Source organism: Centropristis striata, chromosome 8 (assembly GCF_030273125.1).
Source record: "Centropristis striata isolate RG_2023a ecotype Rhode Island chromosome 8, C.striata_1.0, whole genome shotgun sequence".
Lineage (NCBI taxonomy): Eukaryota > Metazoa > Chordata > Actinopteri > Perciformes > Serranidae > Centropristis > Centropristis striata.
The window spans coordinates 16595160-16608661 of record NC_081524.1 but is presented as its reverse complement, the minus strand read 5'-3'; the positions used below and the strand labels follow the sequence as shown (position 1 = coordinate 16608661).

The window sequence follows — 13502 nt, the reverse complement described above, 5'->3', positions numbered from 1 at the left end:
TGACCGACCAGATTGCCATCACCCATCCTGGCGTGGTGAATTATTTTAGCCCCTTTTTTGTGAGTGAAACGATTTTTTAACGATTTGACTCAAACCTGAATTGAATGAGATGCATATTTTTGTGTGACATGAATACATGGAAAACAAATTATTCAGTAGCAATTCACTTTAATACAAAATAACAATGGGGACCTGGTCTGCCAGAGTTTGCTGATAACAATTTGATTAAATACTTTTATTGGCTTTTAAAATGCAGCATGTATGCAATTGAATGGCCATTTTGGAAGATTATAGCATTCCATAATTCCAAATTTGGCTCAGTAAAAAGGCATGAAATTCATATGAATGAATGAATGAATGAATGAATGAACCCTTTATTGTCATTACACAGAGTACAAGTACAAGTACAACGAAATTGAGCCATCAACCCGTCCAGAACGCAAAATACACCCAAAAACAATATCACAAGGTAGACAGGACAGGAAGACAGGGTGTGAAGAGAGAGAAATACAGCACACATGGGGAGAGGAAAGGAGGAAAAAAGCATGAAAAAAACCTCAGCAACATGTCATGGTACACTTTCACAACATGAATAGACTTATGACGTGCAGGGGGGAGGGGCCAGCATAGCCAGGCGGCCATCCGGATCCACAGCCACCCGGCGCAGCTCTCAGACCCGCCTGTCTCGCTGGGGGTATGAAGCGTCGAAGGCGTGGGTTGGGGGGTGGTTGGGGGAGGGGATGTATGCATATCAGTATATGTGGAAGTTCGTGTGTGTAGGCCTGAGACCCGCCTATTGTCAAGCACCAAACAGTTCGTCTCAGTTCGCTGGAATAACAAAAGCGATAAGCCTGGACGTTGCTAAGGAGATGACCTTCCTTCCTGAGCTCCCAGGCAGAGGCAGACAGTTCAACAGGTGGTTGTGGGAGTCGAGAGGGGGGGAGGATGGGATGGTAGTGTCTCACTACATTCCTCAGCAGGGAAGATTAGCAACGGCCTTCGAGCCAAGGCTGTTGTTTGGGGGAAGCCAGATAAGATTGGAATTTAAGCTGTGGGTGGAAGTGGCAGCGATTTTCTGCTACTAATCCTGTTGATGGTAAAAATGTCCCTCCCGGTCTCCGGATCGTTCTCTTTCCATGGCTGTCACCCTTTCCTGGATGGTATCCACGGTGCGGTTTGTGACCACAGTCTGAATGTATGGCCAGGGCTGTCGAAACTCAATCATCACGGGCAGCTTAATGGACAGCTGACACGGTTTCCTTTGTGTTTCGATAAACCAGAGCAAAGCCCAATCCAAACAGCAAAAACCCTGTTATCACGGTTCCGAATAGGTAAACATCTTCAATGTCCTCCAGAGACAGAGGTGCCAGGCACACGACACGCCACCTGCTCCAGGCGTCCATCGTGTAACCGGCCACAAAAGTGCCCTCGGGACAGGCCAGCTCCCCAGAACCGCGACTTCTCGTCGAGAAGATGGTGTCAATTGCGTTAAGAGGCCAGTTGATCAAATCCATGGTTTTTGTTTTTTTTGAGAGCAGTGTAGAGAGAGTCTTCCAAGTTAGACAGTAGACAAGACGAGACGAGAGGAGCGAAGCAGGGAAAAACACAGTGGGAGGCAGAGAGAAAAAAGATGCGACCGCCTCCGTTGAGAGCCAAACAAGAATAGGCTCATCATGAACATATGGGGGACCTGGTCTTCAAGAATGCACTGGAGTTTGCTGATTTGATTAGATGGATTAGATAAAACTTTATTGATCCCTTGGGATGGCTCCCTCAGGGAAATTGAGTTTCCAGCAGCAAACAGGTTAAAAAGCACACAGTATCAAAAGTAAAAAAAAAAGTAAAAGAACAATTTATATACAATAAATATGAGGTGTATGGGTTTTTAAATAGTTAACAATAAGAAATAGTATTTCTTATTGTGGTGGCTACTACTCCTACTGGCTTCTGGTTACTGGTTACTGCTCCTTCCTGTCCTCTGTCCTCTGTCTTCCTGTTACTCCTCCTCCCCCAACTTGAGGAGTTGTACAGTCTGATGGCCTGAGGGACAAAGGAGTTTTTTAGTCTGTTAGTCCTGCATTTGGGAAGGAGCAGTCTTTGGATGAACAGGCTCCTCTGGTTGCTGATGACGGTGTGCAGAGGGTGACTGGCATCATCCATAATGCCCAGCAGTTTGATGCACTTATTTTATTCAAGCAGCATGAATCCACTTGAATGGCTATTTTGGAGTCATGCTGACGAACCGGCTACTGTAAAGTGCAATGGAACTGGGCACTAAAATTTAAAGTGCAGATGGCGTCACCGCAGTACTGGAAGCATGTTGTTTCAGATCAGTCAGTCCACCATGGGCTACGGACACAGAGCGCCGGCACAACGTGCAGTGGCTTTATAGATGGTATCGCGCACTGTTTCCACCCAGGTGTTTCCTTTTTCCCATTCCTCTCTGTTTTGTTCTCGGAGGAGTACTAGTGTCATTGCTGCTGGAAGGTGTACCTCCCTGTCAAGCAGTGTTGACGTCTGTGTCATTTATAACCTACGCATGCTGCTTTGTTGTCTTCTGCTATCTTCTCCTCGACCAATGGGATGAGAGTATTCTGTATTGTCATACTGGTGTGTAAATATGCTGTCAGTTCATTGGTCACAGAGCAGGACGGGGTACAAGGAAACAAGGGAACAAGTTTACTGTAAGTTTACATATAAAGCGACCTGTTATTCATTTTCCATTGGCATTTACTGACTATTTTTGACTGTCACAATAATACGGGACAGAGTGCGTCCCTTTTCACCTCAATACGGGACGGGTGCTTTTGTTTCTAAATATGAGACGATTCTGTTTGTCAAGGGACAGTTGGAAACCCTAGATGGAATTAACTTAGTACATTTACTCTAGTACTTTATTTAAGTGCAATTTTGGGGTACTTGTACTTTACAGAATACTCGCTGAGGATATTAAATGTTGTTGTCTTCTGTTGTTTACCGTTATTATTATTATTAGGGCCTCGGGGCAATCGCACCGAGCACTGGTCCCATACAGCAATAGCTGTAGGGACCAGTGCTCGTACATTAATGAGTGTAGTCATTACATATTTCATGTCTAAAATATTCACATAAATTACTCAAAGGTAGATTTTCCCCAAATAATTGTAGTAGTGTAATCAAGAGAAGCTCATTAATGTGTGAGGGGGTTTGAGTACTACTACAGACTTCAACAGTGTAGTTATTAAATATTTTATGCCTCTGGAAACACTTCTGTTGTGTTCTGTTGTCTTTGCATCACTTTTTCTAAATGCTGCACATGTTGTCAAATTGATGAAGATATTTTCTGCAACACGCTTCTGTTGTGTTGTGTTAGGTATTAACAGGCGGCAATCTTCATGTCTGAGCATGGAGGCAAACCAGGAAGTGCCTTAAGCTGCATTCTACCGAAAATTCCAGCAGGGGGTGCTAAGTTTGGCTGCAAACAAAATGTATGTCCATTCATTTCAATGCAAAATGAGAAAACTTCTCACTTGATTTATTACCTCAGACTTTTTTTTAGGACAACACTATGGTCTCAATCACTAGTAAAAAAATCTTCTTCAAGACAATCTGATGTCAATAGTTCTAATAATGGCCCCATTTAGAAGAAAACAGAAGATAACGAATCGTATGATTTGGGGCGGGGCTACCTTTGATTGACAGGTCACTAACAAGGCGAGCCGTCACCAGGGGAGAAGCAGAACAATGCGTATCCATGGCAACGTGTCAATAAAGTTATATATAACGTTATATAGATATAAAAGAGGACGTTTAGCGGTTTGGTCTCATAACTTTGAGCCTTTCACTGTATTTTCACTTAATGACAGTTTATTTGAACGTTTTGTTCAGTAAATGTCTTGTTCAGTGTTTGGTTGGACTAACAGACACTCCAAGGAGTCGCTGCTCAGTTTTCTGAGGTCACTAACAAACATTTTGTTTTTGTTTGTTGCTAGCCAAAACTACCATCCCAGTTAATGCTCCAGCTAATGCTAACAGTAATTATCAGCAGTTTCTCTCAGTCAGGTTGAGGTGTAGAGAGGCTGTAGTCAGTGATCACGGTGACTTCGTCCATTATTTATATATACAGTTTATGGGTATTAACCTATTTCACAGGAAATTGTGGGCATTTTAAATGCTGGTGTGAGTGACTGGGGTTATGGTCAAACAACACAAACACAGGATGAACTTTCTGTTGCTGTTGAACTAAGACTTTTATTTGGGAAGATATATTTGGTCAAACATTATTTACCATTATCAACAAATGCTACAATATAATACTAATTAATTCACACTACAAACTAATAAATGAAGTCAATTTCAGTAAAAATACATACAGGTAACAGAACATACAGTACAGCAATGAAGATTGTAAAGATCAAGCTGCTTTGTTTCACCTCCTGCCCCCCTTCATCTGGTTCCTGATGAATCACCACAGTTAGGAGCTGAAGGTTCCTGATATACAACCTCCTCAGTAGACTTCCAAGACAGGAAACAACCCAGTTTGTGCCTCTGATGTAATCCCTAAATTCAAATTGTGACCTTAGCTTCGGTGATAACCTTTGAGTCACAAGCACAAATAACAGACTGCTGTGACACAAACAGCAGTGACAAAAAAGGGAAAAAAGAGCACAATGATGATTACAAGAGAGGCTCCAACTTGGGCTTACTCTTGGCAAATTGGTATGCTGAGAAAGGCCTCCATCCCTAGACTGATGCACATGTAAACAGCGGCAGGGATGATGGAGTAGAGATGTTGTTGCAGGGCAGCTCCCTCCTACTGGAAACCAGCTGCTCAGGTCAGGGATCAGACTGGGCAGAAGCACTGTGGTGACACGGTAATGACAGCAGCTACCTGTAAAACACAAGCAGAGCAGACAACAGGCATCAATCACCCAGCAGACGCCGCTGCCTCATGCTCAGCCATTCTCAGCATGCTCAGCATCCACAAAAGACATGGAAGACTGTTAGCGGAGCAGCTGCCTAGGGCTTGTTATTCCCTTTCATTTGTGAATTATTAATTGGTAAGAAACCAATTTGTTCTTTTTATTCTAAATGTGTCACAGGTTGTGGGAAGTAATTTATGATTGGTGGTCAACTGCAGAGTTTTAATTAAGTCCAGGCCAGAGTTCACAGTGCTGGAGATGGAAGTGGTTCATTAATCACCAACTAGCAGACTAGCCCGGCACATGAAAGGCCAAGGCGCATCCCTTTTATCTGAATTACAGTTAATAGTTGGCCAACAGGAAACATGTAAGTGAATTAAGCCCTGCCAGCAAAGGGTTTCTGATGAAAAATGTGGATTTGAAATCAATTTGCGGGCTTACCAATCCATGTATTAATAATCAATGAGCAGATGTTCCACACCTATGGTCCTGACAGATGTGTATTTTCAAATTAAAGGTTAATATCAGGGGAAGTCACGTGACAGGGACCAAGATGGCAGCTTTGCGAAGAGGCTCCAACAACTATGCATGATTTAATAAAAGAACAAAAAACATTAAGTTTAAACAAACCTCACACTTGATATGTCAACCAAGCAGTGTGATATTATTACTGGAGGAAGTAAATCCGGCACTAAGACAACTGTGTTTGGTCAAGATAAAACTCATGCAAGAATAAGAGACCAATAATGAAGAAGAAATATATATATTTATATATATATATATATATATATATATATATATATATATATATATATATATGTATATATACATACACAGTATATACACATACACACACACACACACACACACACACACACACATATATATATATATATATATACACATACATATACACATACCACACAAGTCAGAAAGACCAACATCACATGAATACAAGTCTGCAAAAATGTGTTTTGAGAAGTGATTTAAAAGAATTCAGTGATTCAGCGAGCCTTAGGTCCTCAGGTGGTCGAGGGGCCCAAGGACCTGAGGCTGGGGGCCGGCTCATCAGGTGTCAAAATCTCTGAAATTTAACTAGGAGCCAGCCCCTGACCTGCTTTAAAAGTGATCAGTAAAATATTAAAATCACTTCTAAAGTGAACAGGGAGCCAGTGAAGAGAAACTAAAATGGGAGTAATGTGCTGTTGTCTGTTAAAACCAGCAAGAAGAAAAAACAGAAAGCTACTCTGGACTCAGCCACGAAGCAAATTGAATATCTTCACTTTAAAACAGAGGACCTTGAGAATCGGGGCAGAAGAAAGATCCTCTGGCTCTTTGGAATACGAGAGAGTTACTTTACTGTCTGTTACCGTGATGGCTGCGGCTGGATCCTAATAGATTGTTCATCCTCAGCTGACCTTTGAGGCCCACATTTAACATCTCTGCAAAAACTCATTCTACCACCTCAGGAACATTGCCAAACTCTCACTGTCAGATTCTGAGAAACTTGTCCACACCTTTGTTCCTCCAGGCTGGATTACTGCAACTCATCCCTAGCAAGAGATCCAGAAGCTCCAGTAAATACAGAACAGTGCTGGCAGGACCCTGATGAGAGCGCAGAAACATGAACACATGGCACCCATCCTTCAGGCTCTACAGAGATACTCTTTCTAGGAGATTAGATAAATATATCCTTCAGTTGATAATGATGATCAACAAGGTTCCGTACAAAAATAGACAAAGTTATCACAATAATAGAGAAGTCTTAGATATGTTACAGGGACAACACAATGTAAAAGATACAGCAAAGCTATCAGTAGATGCATGTCAAGCATTCCATAGAAGATAATGAGATTACATTTTTTGAGATACTTCCAAGATATGGGCTATGCAAAACATTTGATTGATTGATTCCATTGTTATAGACTAACCCAACTGCAGAAATCGTAACTAATACTAACATCTCTAAGTCTGTTAGTTTGCAGTGGGCAACTAGATTAGGTTGCCCTCTGCTATTCACACTTACAATTTAACTTTTTGGCCATGGCCAAAGGGGAACATCTGAAAATATCAGTTCGGGGATAGACCATTGCATTATGTTATATGCAGATGACATTACATTTTATCTGTAGCATCCCTAACCTGATGAGATTAGTTAAACAGGAGAGTTCTTTGGATACAAAATTCAATCATTCTAAATCAGTAATAATGTTTCTTAACCCTCCTGTACTCTTGGGCTCCTTTTTGACCCCACATCATTTTCAACATAGATTAATACAGGTTAACTTTCATAGAATTGCTTAAATTTTCAGCACACCTGCCCCTCTGCATCCTTTATAGATAATATAAACCTGTGCTCCCCATGACATAGACATTAGACACATTGATATACAATTTTCATCTTTTTTTTTCATTATTATTGGTCAATTTTAGTCAAATAAATAAAACCTGATTTTTTTTCAATAGTTTTAGTGAAACAATAATTTCTTAATGGGAATGAACAGAGTAGGGTATGTCAACTTTTAGTGGTCCTTTCTGACCCCTGAGGAGCATGGGTGTTAAACTTTTTATTTTTTATTTTTGCTGACATTCAAAAATGAACAATGCTTTCAAAACACAAGTTTCACAAAAAGTTGCATATTTAAGCACATGTAGTGGTTAAAAAATCCATTTCCATAAGGATGAAAACTGCTTCCATATAAACGGACATGCTAATGATTGAACTGGACAAATGAACAGGTGGATCATGTCAAGATCCTCTCAAACGTCAGACGTGACTTTCATTCACCTCATCTGTAGCTATCATTGGCAGAGACAGTTAGTGGGGTTTTTATTCCCTAAATCTCCCGATCAAAGTGGAAGGGGATCATGGAGAGCGACCCAGGAAAGCATGAGGAAAGGAGAATGGACCATGAATAGAGAGAGTTGTAGGCAGAGGCAGAGTGATGAGAGGTCTATGAAGTTTGACAGGAGAATGAACATGACTACACTGCAGAGCCCGTCCATGAAAAGACCCGAGGCGTCCGTCAGATTGGTGATTTTGTGCCCATCTGCACAATGTTCCTATCCTGACCAACTGGAAGGACGCCAGTTTAGGAGGACAGGAGGTGGATAGAGCAGATTTATGTCAAGGTAAATCTGTGTGTGTTTAGAGAGAGAGAGAGAGAGAGAGAAAGAGAGAGAGAGTAAAGATAGTTCTTTGTAGAGATCAGATGCCATGGGGTGACTGTGTTTGCTTGGCTCACACAGTCAGAGAGCTAGCCAGTCATGACCACATCAAAGCCGTGCCTGCCTGCCACCACAGTGGACACACAAACAGACCCATACATGTGTATGACTAAATTCATTCCTCAGCCCATTGTATTGCTGTGAACCTTCACCACTACTTGCTCTGTGTTAACTTTAACCCTAGCCTTACAGACTAATTCTGGCTTATTACCACTCATTGTCATTGTTTGGACATAATTTCTATGCAGTTCTTATTCTGACTACAGTACCTGCTATACCTGAAGAAAAGCAGGTAGCCACTAGCGCAAACTTGCTAATCGCCTAGCCTATTTGCCTAGCCTGTTTGGTCTTCATTGAAATTATTGAAATAATAATCATAAAATATATTGTACCTTATGTATCTTTTTAAGCATTATGATGGTTTAAAATATCAGTAGTTGTTACTAAGTAAATAAGTATTTGTATGTAAAACAATACTTCACTACTGGTAACATAAAAAATATTCACTAGATTTGGAAAAACAGTTTGAATGTACTCAAAAGTATGAGCAAGAGTAAGTTAATGCACCAAGCGAAATTATTAAGTTAATTATTATTCAGTGTTCCAAATGTAAATAGGCAGGTGCATATTACAAAAACTCCACCTTATCCTAATAAAAATTTAACAAAATGTTTCTCAGCGTTCTTTTGTAGTACTAGATGTCCTTAATAACATGCTAAAAATTCACCAAAGTTTGACCATTAGAAAGTTTGATTTTCAAGATGGCGTCCACGATGGGCAGGAAGCCCCTAAAATATGCTAACTCCATTATTTGACCGAGCCAAGTGATCTTGGGGTCTAATCCCACATTTTCTGGTTCTATGAACCCATTGGACTTGTCTACATGGCACTGACATGATTACATACTTATGGAATATTTGATTTTGTGAGATTACTGTAAGGTCTTATCATTATTTTCGGTGAACCAGAGATGTAAACGATTTAGCCTGTCATGTACCTCCTACTCAGTATCTGTTTTTGGACTTGTACCCTCTTTTTTTTGCTAAATCACAGACTCTCCATAAATAGGGAATTTTGTAAACAAATAAACAACCCTGAATTAACCTGAACAGGCCTGTGAGTGAACCCCTAAAATAGTTCCTCATTTCAATTTCAATAAGGCGATACATATGTAATGCATCCTCTATAGATGTTTTGAGTATAAATGTGCCATTATACTAATCCTACTTATAATACTTATACTAAACCCAACAAAACTAAATTAACAATTTTCAGCTATTTAGAAGTTGGTGGAAAAGAATACTGATATTTGCTTGAAATGTTGGCAGCACAGAGTATACTATTTTGCTTAAAAAATTTTTATCCTTGACTGCTTAAACCATGAAAGTTGCCCAAGACCGAACCATTGGTCCTGCTTTGCTGTTCCAACGGTTCCTGATCATGTCAAAAACTGGACAGTTTTCACTGGAAGATGTAATGAGCTATGAGCTCATTTCCTGCAGCCCTGTTTGAAGGCAAGGATATCTTCCGTAAAGCCAACAAGTCCCAACGAGCGCAGGCAGTCACTGAGTTCTCCAGCAAGAAATCTAACAAAACTGTCCTTGATTCCATCCAACCAACTGAGCATTGTCCTTGACAGTTGGTCCCTGGTTCAACGCTTGGCATGGAAAAAGGGTGACAGTTACAGTGCCATTGCACAGTCATCTGCAGACTTTACCTTACGCCATGTTGGGAATGGGGGGCTGGAATCCAGGCCTCTCCTGGATGGAGGTGTTGCTGCTTCAACAAGCAGTAAAGAAAGAGAAAAGAGGAAGAAAAGAAGGAGTACTTGCTCCTTATAGACCAGTGGACCACCTGCGGTGTCAAAGGTCCCTTGGCCAATGAGGTTGGCCAAGTTGTAGGTGTCGTAAACGCCAAGCATTCTGGGAGGGGAGATCTCTGGTTGTTCCTCAAAATGGAGGGGAATGCCATTTGTGAGTTGACTCAGAATGCTTTTGCATTTTAGTCCACAAATGTTAAAGTCCACAGATGAACTCAAGATTCACCTGTGGTTTGATCACAACAGCCTTTATAGTAAAGCAACAATAGTTATTGATGGTTATAGTGAAGGTCCTTCCGTCAAAGACTACATGCATTAGAGACGTGGTGAAAACACTCACCCCATTGTTAATTTCAATGCAGAGACTGTGTTTGTTGGAAGAAATGATGATTTCTTTTCCAGATTTGCAACAAACAAGGACTTATGACCAAAGAGCTAGAGAGGGGCTGCCCTGTTATTAATGCATCAGGTGATGCATCGTAGACCATGTCAAAGCTGCAGTCAAGGCTCAGAAAATCATTCCACAACCTTGATAGAGGAGGATGCAGACATACTCATTCTTCTCCTCTACTATGCTGGAACAGTGGAGGCCTCTATTTTCATTCTGACAAGTCCAAAACTACCAAAGTGTACAACAACAGTGAGATTAAACATGTCCTGGGTAGTAACTTGTGATCCCAGTTGCTGTTTATTCACGCCTTCACAGGATGTGATACATCTTCACACATTTCTAGTACTGGCAAACAGACAGCATTCCAGAAACTTGTGAATGGAGAATCAACCATCCAGTCCTGTGCAAATGTGTTTCTGATCCCACATCAAGCAAGGAATGTCGTAGAGGACAATGGGAACAAGGCTAGCTGAACACAACAATGCATTTCTCGGGCATATGGTAGTGTTGAGATAACGAAGCTTCATGAAGCATTTGCTTTATTTTTCGACCCCACTAGATGGCGGTCTTGGCTTAAAAAAAAAGGCTTCAGTAATAGTAATTTTGTGTGTTTTTTTAGCCCTTTGTTGAACAATTGAAGCTTCATTGTCCCAACACTAGCATGGACTACCATGCTTGCTTGTTTGTGGAATTCTGAGTTTTGAGGCAGTTTGAGGTAAGGTAACTTATTACTTAGGCTACGTTTACATGATGACGGTCTGAACAGAATACGCAAATGTGGCGTCACATCTTCACTTTTTATTCCGCGTTTAGACGAGCATTTTCGGGGGAAATCTGCTGCATACGGTGACACAAAAGTGTGTGGAAATGGATTGGGTATTCACAAAGTTTTCACGCCACGCATTTTCATCAGCTACTCCTTCCACAAAGTTCTCCTCCATCACTAGATCTCCCAGGTCTCCTCCAAAGCCGTCTGGCTCCTCCCACCAATCGCTGCATCCAGAATGTGATGGAGGTAATTCCAGATCCTTCTCTGTTCACTAATACTATCTGTACATATCCTGGACATTTGGTGGAAAGACTCCTGTAAGTTTATTAGAGCTGCCAGAGCAGCTTGAAGGTCCCACCATGGAAATAATCCCACGTTTGTTTATTTCCTGTCCTGGAGCATGGATGTGAGGTAAACGCATAAAGGCACTTCCAATAAAATATTTGGTCGTTTTTACCCGCAAGCGTCCTTGTGTAAACAGGGTCTTAGTAATGCTAGTAAACCAAGATAATTCTCCTCCTGAACTGTACAATGTGCCACTTAAGAACACATCAGTTCAAAGCTGTTTTTCCTGTTTTTATTTTTTCCTTCCAAACAACATTTTCAGCTCAATGTTTTCAGCAAAACATTAAACCTACCTGAGAAGTTCAGAGTCACATGATCATCCAAACACTGCCACTAATTAACCTTGAACAAAAAATGTCCCAAGAGCTACAATAGGCTACATCAAACAAACACTGCATACATAACAGTGTGAAGCATATCTGAGTGAAGTACTAATAGTGTTTGTACTTGTAGTGTTGGACAGATTTAGAAGTTTCAGTCTGGTCTCGATCAATACAGTCAGTGATTGGGTTGATCAGTGATCCTGCCCCATTTCCAGAACATAGTGTCCAGATGCAGGAAGCTAATAGCTCGTATCAATCACAGCCTAAACCAGTTCCATTGCAATGCCATTGATTGTCAGTCACCAGCAGGATGAATGGCATCTCTGTAATGTGGAAACCAAGCCAACAGGGTCTGTGTCTCGGGGAGGGCAATGTCCAGAGGTCCCCACAAGACTAAGAGCTTTATTGGTACAGTGCATCCTGAATCACCCATACATTACAAAAAAACCTGTTTCTATGGTAACAAACCAGCAGCTGTGGTAGCTAGAACTTTACCGTAATAAATACGGTGCAACTTTTTTTAATATTACGGTAAATTTATATTAGTACTGTTGATTTCACATTTACGATTGCCATTTTATTCCACATTTTACCGTAAAAAATAAAACGTTTTTTCATCAAAATAAACGCTGTTCTGCCATATAATTGACAAGAAAATACTTTATAAATTCTACATGAATTAAAGATTTCACCATTAAATATTACAGTATATTTCTGTTAGAGATATGGTGTTTAGTACATAAAAAAAAAAAATGGCAAACCTCCGTATATTAAACATCCCTGAAGGCAGCGAGGATGGCAAGGATCCTGTGAAGTTCATGTCTGAGGTATTGATGCAAGCGATGGGCCCCGATGTTTTTCCTGCACCTCCTGAGCTGGAGAGAGCCCACCGGACACCGACCTCCAGGTCCGGTCGGAGATCATCTCCCCTCACGTTCCTGGTCTGTTTCTCCAGATTTCAACAGAAAGAAGCTGCGCTGCGCTGGGCCAAGAATCACGAGCTCAAATACCAAGGTACCATTATAAGAGCTTATCAAGATGTCAGCACAGCGCTCGCTAAAAAGAGAGCTGCGTTTAACGGCGTTAAACAAGCTTTGTACCGGAGGAACGTCAGATTCCACCTGCTGTACCCGGCCCGGCTGCGCGTGTTGTGCGAGGAAGACGTGTTTACCTTCGACTCACCTGATGAAGCTCAGAAGTTTTTCGATCAGAAGTTCGGTAAGGAGTGAGACTATATATGTCGCGGTTTGGTCTATGCAGCCTGGAAATTGTTAATTACCTGACTTTGAAAACGTAAGATCACCTCTTCAACCTATTACGTCAACCAGCGGTCTTAAGACCCGAGGTATGAACACTCACTGACGTTATCGCTGGACTAATCGGTGTTATGATGTATACAAGTTAATTTCTGTAACTCTTCTATTGCATAGACCACTTATGGTGCCTTTCAATTATTATGTTATCCAAGTTTTCATATATGCTCGTTTGTTATACAGCTATTAGACTGTTCAACCGTCTTATTTTATTCTAACATCTCATAATCACTGGGAGCCTTCCTGGGCAGAAATGTAAAGAGAATGTATCACCAGAAGTTTTTGGAAATATTGTTTAGCCTGCAGCTTGCCTCAGTGAGAAGGACAAGTATAGGCCTAGTTCTAGTTCTGTTTTTGTTATGGGCATGGGATAGGGTTAGGGGAAAGGACACCACTACATTTTTGCAACAAAA

General features: G+C 41.1%; 1 protein-coding gene across 1 annotated transcript in view; it reads right to left on the bottom strand.

Moving 5' to 3' along the window:
- Positions 1-4175: 4175 nt before the first annotated feature.
- Positions 4176-13502, bottom strand: part of tsnare1 (T-SNARE Domain Containing 1) — a 231775-nt gene continuing 222448 nt past the window's right edge. The window contains exon 12 of the mRNA XM_059338826.1: positions 4176-4870. The gene's annotated coding sequence lies outside the window, so the exon portion shown is untranslated. The remainder of the gene's footprint in view (positions 4871-13502) is intronic.